A 14,429-nucleotide genomic window follows, 5' to 3' on the forward strand; every position below is an offset into this window, starting at 1 on the left:
ATTTACTAAGTAAAGGATTCCGAAAGGACCTAATATGGTTTCCAAACTCATGAAAGGTCGAGTTGCCATGGAATGTTTTTCCGAATATTATTAAGCATGTTGATAATAAGTTGAGTTTAATTAAAGTAATTGTTCTAGCTTATTTATGTTATAATTGTTGCTTATTGTGTTAATTCTGCTAAAATCTATGTCATGCATACAGTTGCATGTAAGGATAAATAACATTATGGATCATTGCATCTAGATTAATTTTACATATTTTTAATCAATACTTCGAAATTAAATTGTGTTTCTATTTACCAAGTTGTTAATAATATTTTTATAATTAATTGACTTAGCACAAATACAATCCCTCAAGAGTCGATAAATCGATACTTACTTATTACTTGATAACGACTGTGTACACTTGCAGAAACCCGAGCGTTATAAGTTTTTGGCGCCGTTGTCGGGATCGTCAACTATTTCCATAGTCATTTTTTGTGAAATTATTTATTTTCAATTTGGTCATTTCTAATAGTACTAGCTTATTCTTTTTAATTTTGTCAGTTTTTTTTCTAGGTGTTTATAAGCATAGATCGGATTATCGATTTACTCCCAGTAGACCCTGAAATTGAGTGAACTTTCAGACAAAGAAGACGTGAATGAACAACTCAGAGACAAGTCGAGATGGACCTTGGAAATCAAAATCAAGACCAAGGTAATGAAGCTGATCATGTACGAAATCCCATCCTTATTGTTTATGATAGGGATCGATGCATCAGATAATATGTTGTGCCACTTTTCAATGAGTTAAATCCAGGAATTAGAAGGCCAAATATTGAGGCAACCCATTTTGAATTGAAACTAGTGATGTTTCAAATGCTACAAATGGTGGGCCAGTTAAGTGGTATGTCCACGGAAGATCCACATCTCTACCTTCTATTATTTATGGAGGTGAGTGATTCATTCAAGATTGCTAGTGTGACTAAAGACGCACTGAGGTTAAAGTTGTTTTCGTACTCGTTGGGAGATCGAGCACGAGTATGGCTCAATTTATTGCCACCAAGTTCCATATCTACATCGCAAGAATTAGCAGAGAGATTTTTAGTAAAGTATTTCCCGCCTAGCAAGAATGCTAAGTTGAGGAATGAGATCACAACTTTCTAACAATTGGATGACGAGTCTTTGTATGAGGCTTGGGAGAGATTCAAGAAGTTACTTCGTAAGTGTCCTCATCATGGGATTCCTCATCGTATCTATTTGGAGACATTCTATAATGGTATCAATGCACATACAAGATTGATGGTAGATGCTTCTACGAATGGTGCAAATTTGTCTAAGTCTTATAATGAGGCTTATGAGATCATCGAGGGGATCGCAATAATAACTATCAATGGCCAACAAATCGAACAATTTCAGGAAGACTTGTAGCCAGAGTTCATGAAGTTGATGCTCTCACTTCGCTATCAGCTTAGGTATGATCTATTTCCTCTATGTTAAAGCAATTTACAGCTAATAGTATTAATAATTTTGCAGCTCAGGCACCAAGTCCGTTTGAAGTAGTTTCCTTTGTGTATTACGGGGAAGGTCATTCTTTCAAGAATTGCCCATTGAATCCTGAGTCAGTGTATTATGTAGAGAACCAACACCAAAATAGGAGTGGACAAGGACCCCAGTCCAACTTCTATAATCCTTCATGATGTAATCATCCCAGCTTTTCTTGGAGCAACCAAGGAAATAGACCAAACAACAACTTTATATAGCATAGACCCAACCAATCTCAAGGGTTTAATCAACAAGCTCCAAAACCTGCCCAAGTTGAATCTTTAAATAGTTTGGAGAACTTGTTGAAAGCGTACATGGCAAAGAATGATGCTTTGATCCAGAGCCAAATAGCAACACTGAAAAATTTGGAAAACCAAATGGGCTAGTTAGCTACGGAGCTTCGTAGTAGACTACAAGGAATATTGCCGAGCAATACTGAGAACCCAAGAAACTTGGGTAAAGAACATATCAAGGTAGTGGCATTGCGAAGTGGTTAAATTCTGGAACCCCGATTGATTGATGTTGAAGACGAGCATGTTGAAAAAGAAGGAAAGTCAACTAGCTATTAAAATTCCTATGCCAAAGGAATCAGAATCTGCAAAGACTGATAAGGTAAATCCTAACTTATTGAATAAAGATACTTTAACATCTTCTTTGGATGAAGATTTACTTACTCAGAAGAGTTGTTCGGTTCAACCGAAAGTTCCATCACCTCCATATCCACAAAGATTGCAGCAATACAAGCAGAAACATGAGGTGCAATTCAAGAAGTTTTTGGATGTTTTGAAGAAATTACACATCAATATTCTGTTGGTGGAGGCTTTAGAACAAATGCTGAATTATGTGAAGTTAATGAAAGATGTACTATCCAAGAAGAAACGACTGAGTGAATATGATACTGTCGCCTTGACGAAGGAATGCAATGCGTTCCTGCAGAACAAACTGCCACCGAAATTGAAGGATCCAAGAAGCTTTATGATACCCTATAACATTGGTGAATCTTACTGTTGTAGAGCTTTGTGTGACTTAGGAGCAATTATCAACTTGATGCCTAAGTCTATTTTCAATATGCTAGGGTAAGGAGAAGTAAGACCTACAATTGTGACGCTCTAGCCAGCAGATCGATCTTTAGCATACCTCAAAAAAAAGATCGAGGATGTTTTGGTAAGAGTCGATAAAATTATTTTTCCTGCTGATTTCATTATTCTAGATTTTGAAGTAGATAAGGAAGTGCCAATTATCCCTGGGAGACCTTTCCTAGCCACGAGAAGAACGTTAATTGATGTGTAGAAAGGTGAACTCACCATGCGAGTTCAAGATGATCAGGTAACTTTTAACATTCTTAAAGCGATGAAATTTCCCGATCCAACAAAAGAGTGTTCAATTATGGAAGAGTTAGAAACCTTGAATTCTATAGAAAACAATTTTGAAGAAAATCCATTGGAGAAAGCCTTAGGGTTTAACCCTTTGGAGGATGAAGAACGTGAAGAAAACATGGTTCTGGTGGAAGCCAATATGAGAAATTTTATTAAATCCACACGGTTTGAACCACTGGAGTTGGAAGTTAGAGAATTTGTACAACCCAAATTGTGAATCGAAGAACCACCTACACTCGAACTAAAGGTACTTCCTTCCCATTTGAAATACATTTATTTAGATGACTGTTCCACTTTTCCTGTGATTAATTCAGCAGAACTGACAAAAGATCAAGAGGAGCACTAATTTCTGTACTAAAGAAATTGGTTGGACCATAGTTGATATTTGAGATATAAGCCCTTCATTTTGCATGCACAAAATTATTTTGGAAGAAGGTGAAAGAGCTCGAATTGATGGGCAGAGGCTCAATCCAATTATGAAAGAAGTTGTGAGAAAGGAAGTGATCAAATGCTTAGATGCAGAAATCATCTGTCCTATTTCAGATAGTTTGTATGTAAGTTCGGTGCAATGTGTACCAAAGAAAGGTGGAATCACGATTGTTGAAAATGAGTGTAACGAGTTAATTCCAACGAGAACTGTTATCGGTTAGAGAATTTGTGTTGACTATAGAAAGCCAAATAAAGCCACTTGAAATGACCATTTTCCGTTGCCTTTTATGGATTAGATGTTCGATCGACTGGCAGGTAAGGAATTCTATTATTTTTTAAACGGTTATTCGGGATATAACCAAATAGTTGTAGCCCCAGAAGACTAACATAAAACATCCTTTACTTGTTCGTACTATACGTTTGATTTTAGGTGAATGCCTTTTGGTTTATGCAATACACCTGCAACCTTTCAACGATGCGTGATGGCAATATTCACTGCTATGGTTGAAAACTTTGTTAAGGTTTTCATGGATGATGTTTCAATTTTTGGTAACACTTATGATATTTGTTTAAGTAATTTGGCTAAGGTACTAAAGAGATGCGAAGAGACGAATCTTGTCCTTAACTGGGAGAAATGTCATTTTATGGTTAAAGAAGGGATTGTCTTAGGGCATAGAATTTCAAAGAAAGGAATTAAAGTCGACAAAGCAAAGGTGGACGTAATTGAAAGATTACTGGCTCCAATGAATGTGAAAGGAGTCAGAAGTTTCTTAGGCCATGCTAGTTTTTACCGAAGGTTTATCAATGATTTTTCAAAAATATCTAAACAATTGTGTTTGTTTTTAGAGAAAGATGCATTGTTTGATTTTAACAAAGCATGTTTAGAAGCTTTTGAAGAGCTGAAAAAATGGTTAATCTCAGCCCCAATAATCATTACACCTGATTGGAGCACACCTTTTGAGTTAATGTGTGATGCAAGTGATTATGTTGTTGGAGCTGTGATGGGTCAAAGAAAAAATAAAGTGTCCCACCCTATTTACTATGCAAGTAGAACTTTGACGAGAGCCTAACTCAATTATACTATAACTGGAAAGGGACTATTTGCTATAGTTTTTGCTTTTGAAAAATTTCGCTCATATCTTATAGGTACTAAAGTTACAGTATTGACTGACCATACGACCATTAAATACTTGCTCACGAAGAAAGATGCGAAACCGAGGCTAATTTGTTGGATACTTTTACTCCAAGAATTTGACTTTGAGATCCAAGACAGAAAAGGTGTTGAAAATCAAGTAGCTGATCGTCTGTTGAGGTTGGAGCAAGATGAGGTAACTTGATCACATGTGCCTATCAACGAGAATTTCCCAGATGAACACTTATTTGAGGTGAGTCGAATTCGTGAAACATGTTGGTTTGCTGATTTTTCCAATTATATTGCATGTGGAATAATTCCTCAAGAAATAACATACCAACAAAGGAAGAAATTCCTTCATGATAGTCGGTATTATTTCTGGGAAAACTCGTTTTTGTTTAAACAGTGTGCAGATAATATAATCCGTGTAGCTGAAAGTGAGATTGCTGAGATCTTATATCATTTCCATTCATCTCCAAGTGGGGGACACTTTGGTGATGCACGTACTGCAGCTAAGGTTTTGGAAGCAGGTTTCTTTTGGCCTACACTATTTAAAGATGCTTATGCCTATGAGAAGAATTGTGATAGATGCCAAAGGAGTGGAAACATATCAAGGAGAAATAAAATGCCCTTAACAAGTATTTTGGAGATTGAATTATTCGACGTATGGGGCATTGACTTCTTAAAACTGCTTTCTTCTTCATATGGGAACAAATACATCTTAGTTGCCATAGATTATGTATCCAAATGGGTTGAGGCTGAAGCATACCTTACAAATGATGCTAAGGTAGTCATGCAATTCCTACATAAGCATGTGTTTACACGATTTGGGACACCAAGAGCTATTATTAGTGATGAAGGTTCTCACTTTGTGAACAAATGGCTTAAGTGGTTACTTGAAAAATATGATGTGAAGCATAAGATTGCTATTGCCTATCACCCTCTGTCCAATGGGCAGGTGGAAAGAGTGAATCGTGAAATCAAAGGTATCCTTGAAAATGTAAGACGCCCTAATAGAAAAGATTGGTCTCGAAGGCTCGATGATGCAATATGGCCTATCGAACAACATTTAAGACACTGTTAGGAATGACTCCTTATCGGTTGGTTTTTGGGAATGCATGTCATTTGCCATTAGAGTTGGAGAATAGAGATTACTGGGCTTTGAAGAAGTTGAATTTTGACCTTAAGCAAGCCGATGAGAGAAGGATGTTACAATTAGATGAGTTGATAGAGATGAGGTTGTGGATGTTACAATTGGATGAGTTGATAGAGATGAGGTTGTTTTCCTATGAGAATGCCAAAATGTATAAAGAAAGATAAAAAAGATGGCATGGTAGTCATATACAAGCTCGCGAGTTTAAAGAAGGTCAGAAGATTTTGTTGTTTAATTCAAGGCTAAAGTTATTTCTTGGGAAACTGAAATCCCGATGGAAAGGACCTTATACCATCTATTGAGTTTATCCTTATAGAGCTGTAGAATTATACGACAATTATGGAGGTACGTTTAAAGTCAATGGTCAATGTCTCAAACATTATTGGGATGGTGACGTTGAGCGAGTTGAATCCTTGTTCAAATTAACAGACCCTTGATTTTCATGAACTTGTTTTGTAAATAAATAAATAATTAGGATTTATTTTCTTAATTTAGTAAATTTAAGTAATTCTGTCTAAGGAGATTGGAACTTAAGTGGAACTAATATGACCCCTCCAACCTTTCCCAGGAATTAATTTAATGTAATTTATCGAGAAGAAATTTTCTAATTAAGATTTAATTTTTTTTGTTTAGTTTCATTTGTTTTGTGTAAATTTTAAATTTTTATGTTAATAAAGGGGGTCAAATTTGGCCCAAGTACTAATCAGTTTTTTTTAATAAGATACAGTCTGAATTTTGAGGCCCAAGACATCAAAAAGAGGGAAAACTCCACACCTATTGCCGCCACTTCCATTGCTTGCCGCCCAAGTAACTCCAATATAGCTAATTTTGTACTACATGTTACCCTAATTTTTCCTTATATAAACCCCTATTCATTCTACTATTTTTTATATCCCTTAAAGCAATTTGCTTAACCCTAAAAGTCCCTAAACTTTCTTCATGTGCTGCTAGCCTCAAATCTCGAAAGAAACCCTAGTCTATTCCTTTTCTTTTGTCGAAACCACCTAGTGCCGCTATAAGAGAATCGCCGAAGCATCAACATCGCTATCGCACGTAGCCGCTATCGGCTCCGCACACCACCATTGCTACTGCACGTTGCCGTCGCCATCATAACCTCTTTACTGTCGCAAGGTTCACCAAAGCAAATCCTACCCACTTGCTGATTTTTTTTCTTCTCCTGTAAACAGAACTTTGCTGAATTTTCAGGAAAACACTATGTCTCACAAAAGAACTAGATTGTCGAAGACTACTCTTGAAAACCCGATTTTGATAGATGAAGAAGTGAAAGAGAGATTTGATTCAATTATCAAGCATCAACCTATGATGCCGGAAAGAGGTTTTAATTTGAAAAGTAATAATTCGATGGTTGTCCCTGTGCCAATTAGAAAGACAATCAATGCTCTCAAGTGGGAACAATTTTGTGATGCTCGTTCGCCTCCCGATGATGAACTAGTTCGAGAGTTCTATGTAAGTTTGACCACACAAGATGCTACTGAAGTCATTATTCGGAAGAAAAAGTGCTGCATACTGTGACAAATTTGGGATCCCAATGGAATATAAGAAAGTATGGAAGCCATTCTTGCCGAAGGGAATACCTAAAACCAGTAGCAAAGGTATGGTTTTATTTTGTTTGCTACAGTTTTATGCCTATCTCACATAGTTTCACCATCTTGATGGAATGAATGCTCATGTTATATGCCATCTTGACAGAAAAGTCCATTAATGTTGGGAAAATTATTCTCAAGGAGATTTATGACTGTGCTAAGAAGAACACAGGAAGTGTTTATTTCCCCTTATTAATCACTTCACTATGCTTAAGGGCCCATGTTAGAACACAAGCGAATTTGAAGGGCAATATGTACAAGGGTGCATTACAAGTCATGATCTTGAAAGGTTAGTAGAGAAGGTGCATGAGTTGAATCAAAGTGAGCAAGAAGAACCAACTGAGCCAGATACTGAGGAGTCAACAAATGAAATTGAAACTAAATCAGTTACAGCCACTGAAGAAGAAGAATCTAATAAGGAACCAAACAGTCCTAAACCAGTTGAAGGATATGAAAACCCTGAACCAAGGGTTGGGCCAAAAGAAGAACCAGTCAAGCTAAGTGTTGAACCTGAATATACAACTCCCATGCCAACTTCTGCAAGTACTTCAAGGAAATCAGAGTTGTCAATATGGATTTGTACAAGTTCATGCACAATTAACAACAAACTTATTGGAAATATGCAAAAATTAGAGATGATTCCATTCAAAATACTTTAAAGAGTATCTTTAACACTTTTGTTCTTGAGTTACCAGATGCTATCTTTGAGACATGGAGGATGATATTGATTATACAAGTAGAGAAAGAGATAAAGAAGACAGGGGGAATAAGTCAGAAAATTAAAAGGGGGGATTCTTGTCTTTTTATTTATTTATTTTAAGTCTTTAGGAATTTGTTTCTTTAGTAACGAGGATTTAATTTCTGCAAAATAAAACATAGAAAGTATGAATAAATGCTTCTTTAAAAAGAAAAAGACTAAGTGATGTGATAATAGGAATGAACATGTCTAGGATTGGATTATGAAGAAAGACTTGGTATTTAAGCAGTCTTAATGATTCACCTCTCTTTCTTTTTAACTCTACATGGTGTTTAGTTTCCATTCATTACTTTGTTCTTGCAATGAGGACATTGCTTCTTTTTAAAGAGGGGTAAGGAAAATAATTGCTCAAAATCTTTAAAATTTTCAAGTATGTTTCAATCATTTCTTTCATGAGTATGTTTTAATAAATGAATGTTTAGAGAAATTCTTTGTAATGAGATAGCTTGTATGCGAGCATGAATGATGATTTTATCTGAGTGATTGTATGTTATCATGAAGAATGGAATGATTGTACGATCTTAGTCTTAGGTAATGTTTGCCATGAAAACTTTGTTTCTTTTAAGATTAGACATGCATGAAGGTTTATATCTTTAGAATTGACTTAGTAACTTTCTTGAGGCAAAATCCTAAGAGACATAAAAATCTAAAATGATATAGGCACTATTTCTTTGGATCATTTGAGCCTTTTCAAGCCCACCTTATGATATTAGACCTTGAAACTATAATTTTGAGCTTAAAAGGCCTGTTTATTGAAATGAACCTACATTACAAGCCATATCTCCATCTTTTGAAGTTATCCTAATTTTGTGCACCCGTCTTAACTAAAGCTGTATTGGTAAATGACATTTGAGGAAATTTTCAAAGGATGTACGTGTTCATATTTTTTAAAAAAAAAAGCGAAGAAAAGTTTGCTCAGTTTCCACAAAGAAAAATGTATGAGCATGAGTTCAAAATAAGTTAGAGGTATTCCAAAGGTTCACTTAAACAAAAAAGTTGTATTTTGAAAAATCCAAGACAAAATTAAAGGTTAAGATTTTGAAACTGAAATGTCTTATCTCTTAAAATCCCTACCTTTAACCAAGCCCCATTACAACCTTAAAAAAAGACCTATTGGTTTGATGATTATGTCACTTGCATTAATGGAGAGGGAGTTCTAAGTTCAACATATAAAGATCATAAATAAGCCTTATGTTTGTTTTGCTTGATTGAGGAGAAATTATGTTGAATGAAGAATATTATCTGTGGTTGTGACATATATACATACCATGATTCATGTTGGCATATCTTGAAACTTAGTATAAAATTTTCAAAATGTTTGCGTATGATTTACTTGTTAATAAAGAAGATCTATGAGCATGAATTTATTAATACATGATTATGGGGCAAGGATTGATGCTGCTTACACTTATAGCAATTTTACTTTAGCGAAACCTTATGCTTTGCATTAACATTACTCGGGACGAGCAATGATTTAAGTTTGGGAGTGTGTAAATTGAAAAATATATAGGATTTTTCCTATATAATTCATAACCTTTTTACTTAAATTTGTTATTAAAAACAAGTAATTGCTTAATAAATTAATGAAATATATGAAAATATGAAATTGGGACATAGAAATTATTAAAATGTGATTTTATGCTTTATTATATAGTTTTCATGCAGAAAATGGCTTCTTTTATATCAATTTGAGCATGTTTTCAAGCTATAAAGTGAGCCATGCATGATTAAATTAAATAATAAAATATAAAGTTATATTTAATAATTTATTTTAATATGTTTAATTAATAAATTGGGTTTTAATTAATCAAGTAAATTGATTAATTAAAGTGGTTAAATTACATTCTTTGGTCCTCTAAATTATCTACTATTGCTGGACATGTCTGAGAGCTTTATGTTGATTACAAAATCATCCAAATGGAGGACCAAGTCAACCCAAAATTTGGCTGCATGTGGATGTTCATAAATCAAATTTTGGTTTAATTACACAAGGTCCTTGAAGAGTTGAAGAAATCAGAAATTTACCCGGAGATTTGAAATTAACTAAGTCCTGATGCTGATGATGTTGTGGCACTTAAATCAAGCAAAAATTAGCCACATTTCCACAAATCATGTCCGGCCACCCTTGGATGAATTTGAAAAAGATGGACACTTCTATTTTCAGCAAATTAGCTTCCTTGCCTCACCTATAAATAAGACCCCTTTCTCACTTTTATAATCATCCCTCACTCATTCATCATTCTCTCCTCTCTCAACTCTCGTAGCCCACAAGGCTATCATCATCTTTGCATAAATATTTTCAGCAAATTAGCCTCTTAAAGAGCCCTTGGTTGGCCACTTCGGAGAGCCATCAACAAAGGAGTGAAGTGAAGGAACGAAAGAGCCCTCGTCAGTCAGAGTCTTCGGTGACAGCCACTTTGATTTGTGTTTAATCTTTCTTTTCTTTAATTTAAATAAAGAATGCTTGCTATATGTTTATTGTTCTTGTTTACAACAATAATAGCCTAATTTTATTTAAGCTAGGATGATTATTTTGATTGAATAATATTTATTTGATTCATGTTTATAATGTTTGTGCCTCAATCGGTCATGCTTTCAATTAAAATCAAGTCTATACTTCGTTCATACATGATTGAGATGCACCTGAATTAGCTGAGTGATCCTAAGCAGACGATGGCTATTGGGACACATAATTGAAATATGCATGCTCAATTTAGATCCTAACCTGATTAAACTGCAGGTTGCATAACAACCCTAACCAGGCTCTGTCATCTGCATAGTTTTTAGATTTGTGTGATTAAACTATTTCAAACCTAACACATCCCTGTTACCTCGCACAAATAATAAGAAACCCTTAGTAGATAAGGATTAGTAAAATCCATATTTACTAAGTAAAGGATTTCGAAAGGACCTAACATGGTTTCCAAACTCATGAAAGATCGAGTTGCCATGGAATGTTTTTCCGAATATTATTAAGCATGTTGATAATAAATTGAGTTTAATTAAAGTAATTGTCCTAGCTTATTTATATTATAATTGTTGCTTATTGTGTTAATTATGCTAAAATCTATGTCATTCATATAGTTGCATGTCAGGATAATCACATTAGGGATCATTGCATCTAGATTAATTTTACATATTTTTAATCAATACTTCCAAATTAAGTTGTGTCTCTATTTACCAAGTTGTTAATAATATTTTTATAATTAATTAACTTAGCACAAATACATTCCCTGTGGAGACGATAACTTGATACTTACTTATTACTTGATAACGACTGTGTACACTTGCACAAACCCGAGCGTTACAATTAAGCAAAATGCCTATGAAAATGCTAAAATTTATAAGAAAAAGACCAAACAATGGCATGACAAAATTATTTTGCAGCGACAATTTATTGCAAGTCAACAAGTTTTATTATTCATTTTTAGACTAAAACTACACCCGGGTAAAATGTGCACACATTAGTTTGGACCTTTAAAAGTTGTTGAAGTATTTCCTCATGGTGAAGTCACAATCAGAGATTTACACGATGGACACCAGTTCAAAGTGAATAGACCGCGGTTGAAACACTATTTTAGGAATATTAATCAAAAGCAGGCAGAGACCATTAAATTGGTCGAAAATTTTTCATTTTTATTGAATTTATTATTATGTGATTTTGTTTTATTGTTTTTGTTCAAGCTTGTTTTACTCTTTTTTTTGGAAAATAATTAGGAACCATTGTTGAAGTACTTGGGCTTTATTTTCAATGCAATTCGTATATTGTACTGTCACTTATGACTCATCAAGAATGAGGGTATATAAAAAATTTCAAATCCTACCATTTGATTAAAAGTGACTTAGTCATGTGATCTATCTGAGTGGGCACAATTCTCATTGGACATATTTATTCCTGCCAACTTTAAGACAAAAAGCACAAGAATGAGGAGAAAAAGAGGAGTAAAAAGACACATCGTGCAGCCACATCCGTGGCTGAGGAATATTAAGTTAGTTTATTTTTAGCTTTTTTTTGCTGTAGTGTTCATGCATTGAACGTAGCTGTAATTTTTATTTTGTTAGTGCACATTGTCGTTGCATTTCTATTGTCACTGCATTTTAATTTTACTACAATGAGGACAATGCGAACTTTAAGTTTGGGGGAATGCATATGGGGTTTGGAAATACACCCACATTTCAAAAAAAAAATTGAGTTTAATGAAGCATGCAAGGTTTATTTGTGGTTAATGCAAATGTGTTTGAAAATTTTGTTACATTCGATGCTTAATTCTTGAATCACGTGAATTATCAATAAGTGAGTTGGATAAATTTGAATGAATGTTGTATCTTCAATTCTTTGATGAATGATTTAGGTTGCATTAGTAATGGATGACTAGTAGCATTCCTTAAGTCTTGACTGAATCTACCTTTTACAGTTGTTTATATATACAGTTATGATTAAGAGACAATCCAAAGTGGGTGTATTGTGAAATGTTAAAGAGGGAACACTCCAATGCTAGTGTTAGAAAAATGAATCTGGCCAAACGTTGTCACTGCATGAGTGTGTGTCAACGCAATTACATACCCCCTGGGGGTTTGTTGCACTCCATCGTTACTTCTTAGGAACAGGGGTACTGTAATGCAACAATGTCCTTTATTCAAAAAAAAAAGACATATATTTATGCTATTCATAAATACTTAGTATTACAATAAATGATGTATTGGTAGATAGAATATAGGGTTTGAAGCATGATGCTGGTCTAGATGAATCGTTCATACTTATGTATTGTCGATGCAATATTCTATCATCTGAATGTGACTCAATCATTGGGATTGTAGGTGATTCAAGTTGCTAGAATGATCATTCACCTTAGTGAATTTTTGTGTAGCCTTGCTAGTTTCTATTTTACTAGAGGACAAGCAAAAACTCAAGTTTGGGGGTATGTGATAGTACTAGAAAGAACAAATGTTTTCCCCCTACTTATTGGTTAATTTGTCCCTATTTAGTTATTTTTAACATATATTTTAGTATTTTTAGTTCATTAAATTGTATCTTATAACTCAGTGGATCTTAGCCGATTTATCCTTAATTTTGTCATGTTTTGGTACCGATGTCACCATGTAACACCTCTATCCCGTAATCATCACCAGAATAGGTAAGGGGTATTACCAGACAAATAAAACATTTTAGATCAATACAGAATCACATATATCACATAATATTAATACATAGGCAATCATCGACAATTCATCTCTTATGATGGTCTACGAAACCTAAAACATACTTTTAAGGACAACCAGGACTAAATTGAACACATTCATAAATTTCAGAACTCAGAAAAATTTTCAATTCTGTTGAGGTAACACACCTGTGCGACCAGGCCGTGTGCCTTACACGGGCACCAGACACGCCCGTGTGCTATGGCTGTGTGATATTTAGCTAGCTACTGACTTAAGCCCACGGCCATATGACACGCCCGTGTTCCCTGACCGTGTAGCACAATACAGGCTTGGTTTAAGCCAACTTGCCACCCCTTTTTGGGTCATTCGTACAAGCAATATAAAACAACATTCATGCCAAAATTTTTAGCCAATTCCAAGCTTAAAATGACCAAATCATATTAGATCATAAAACATTACAAGCATACACCATTTGGCATCACCAACCAAATACCAAAACTATGCACAAACATATCATTTGCTAGCCAACTTTCTTGGCATATCATATATACATATCAAAGCTTAATACATAAACATTCTAGCCTATACATGCCATACTATAAAATATTTACACTTTCAAAACTACCAAAATGAGTTTGATAGTGTGGTGACAATCCTCGACTATCCTCGAGCCTTTAATAGCTACGATAACTGTAAAACAGACAGAAATCACACAGAGTAAGCTACAAAGAGCTTTGTAAGCCAAATACAATTAGTTTAACTATTAAAGCATATAAAGTAAAAGTCAATAGCAAGAATTCATAGCCATTTCACAAAGTAATTCATGAGCCTAACCATGCTCATTTTCTTGTATACATATCATGTTTCATTTCCATGATTCCGTAAATACTTCGCATTCATTATTTCACAGAAACAGAGGTCTTTCATATTAAAAAATTTAGTACAATACAAACGTACCTGTATAGATTATACATTTCATATATTCATTCCCATATCTCGTACTCTATCATCAGATAGTTCAAAAACGATACAAATATTCATAAACGCGTACAATGCCAACGTCCCGGACGTGGTCTTACATGTACTTCAGTATCGATGCCTCTATCCCAAACAAGGTCTTACACAAAATTAGATACGATGCCGATGTCCCAGACATAGTCTTACACGTAAATCTCAAATCGAGGCCTGTGTCCTAGACATGATATCTCAGATCAATGTCAACGTTCCTTTAGATACTTACAAAGATTTTCAGATAATAACTTACTATCAGAATTTACTCGGAATTCATTCATCA

At 34.5% G+C, this 14,429-nt stretch overlaps 1 non-coding gene across 1 annotated transcript; it reads right to left on the reverse strand.

The window, feature by feature from the left end:
* Positions 1-1,116: 1,116 nt before the first annotated feature.
* On the reverse strand, positions 1,117-1,223 carry LOC121210358 (small nucleolar RNA R71). The gene has a single exon (XR_005905471.1). It is a non-coding gene; the product is annotated as a small nucleolar RNA R71 (small nucleolar RNA).
* Between the last annotated feature and the right edge of the window lie 13,206 nt (positions 1,224-14,429).

This window comes from Gossypium hirsutum, chromosome A11, assembly GCF_007990345.1.
Source record: "Gossypium hirsutum isolate 1008001.06 chromosome A11, Gossypium_hirsutum_v2.1, whole genome shotgun sequence".
NCBI lineage: Eukaryota > Viridiplantae > Streptophyta > Magnoliopsida > Malvales > Malvaceae > Gossypium > Gossypium hirsutum.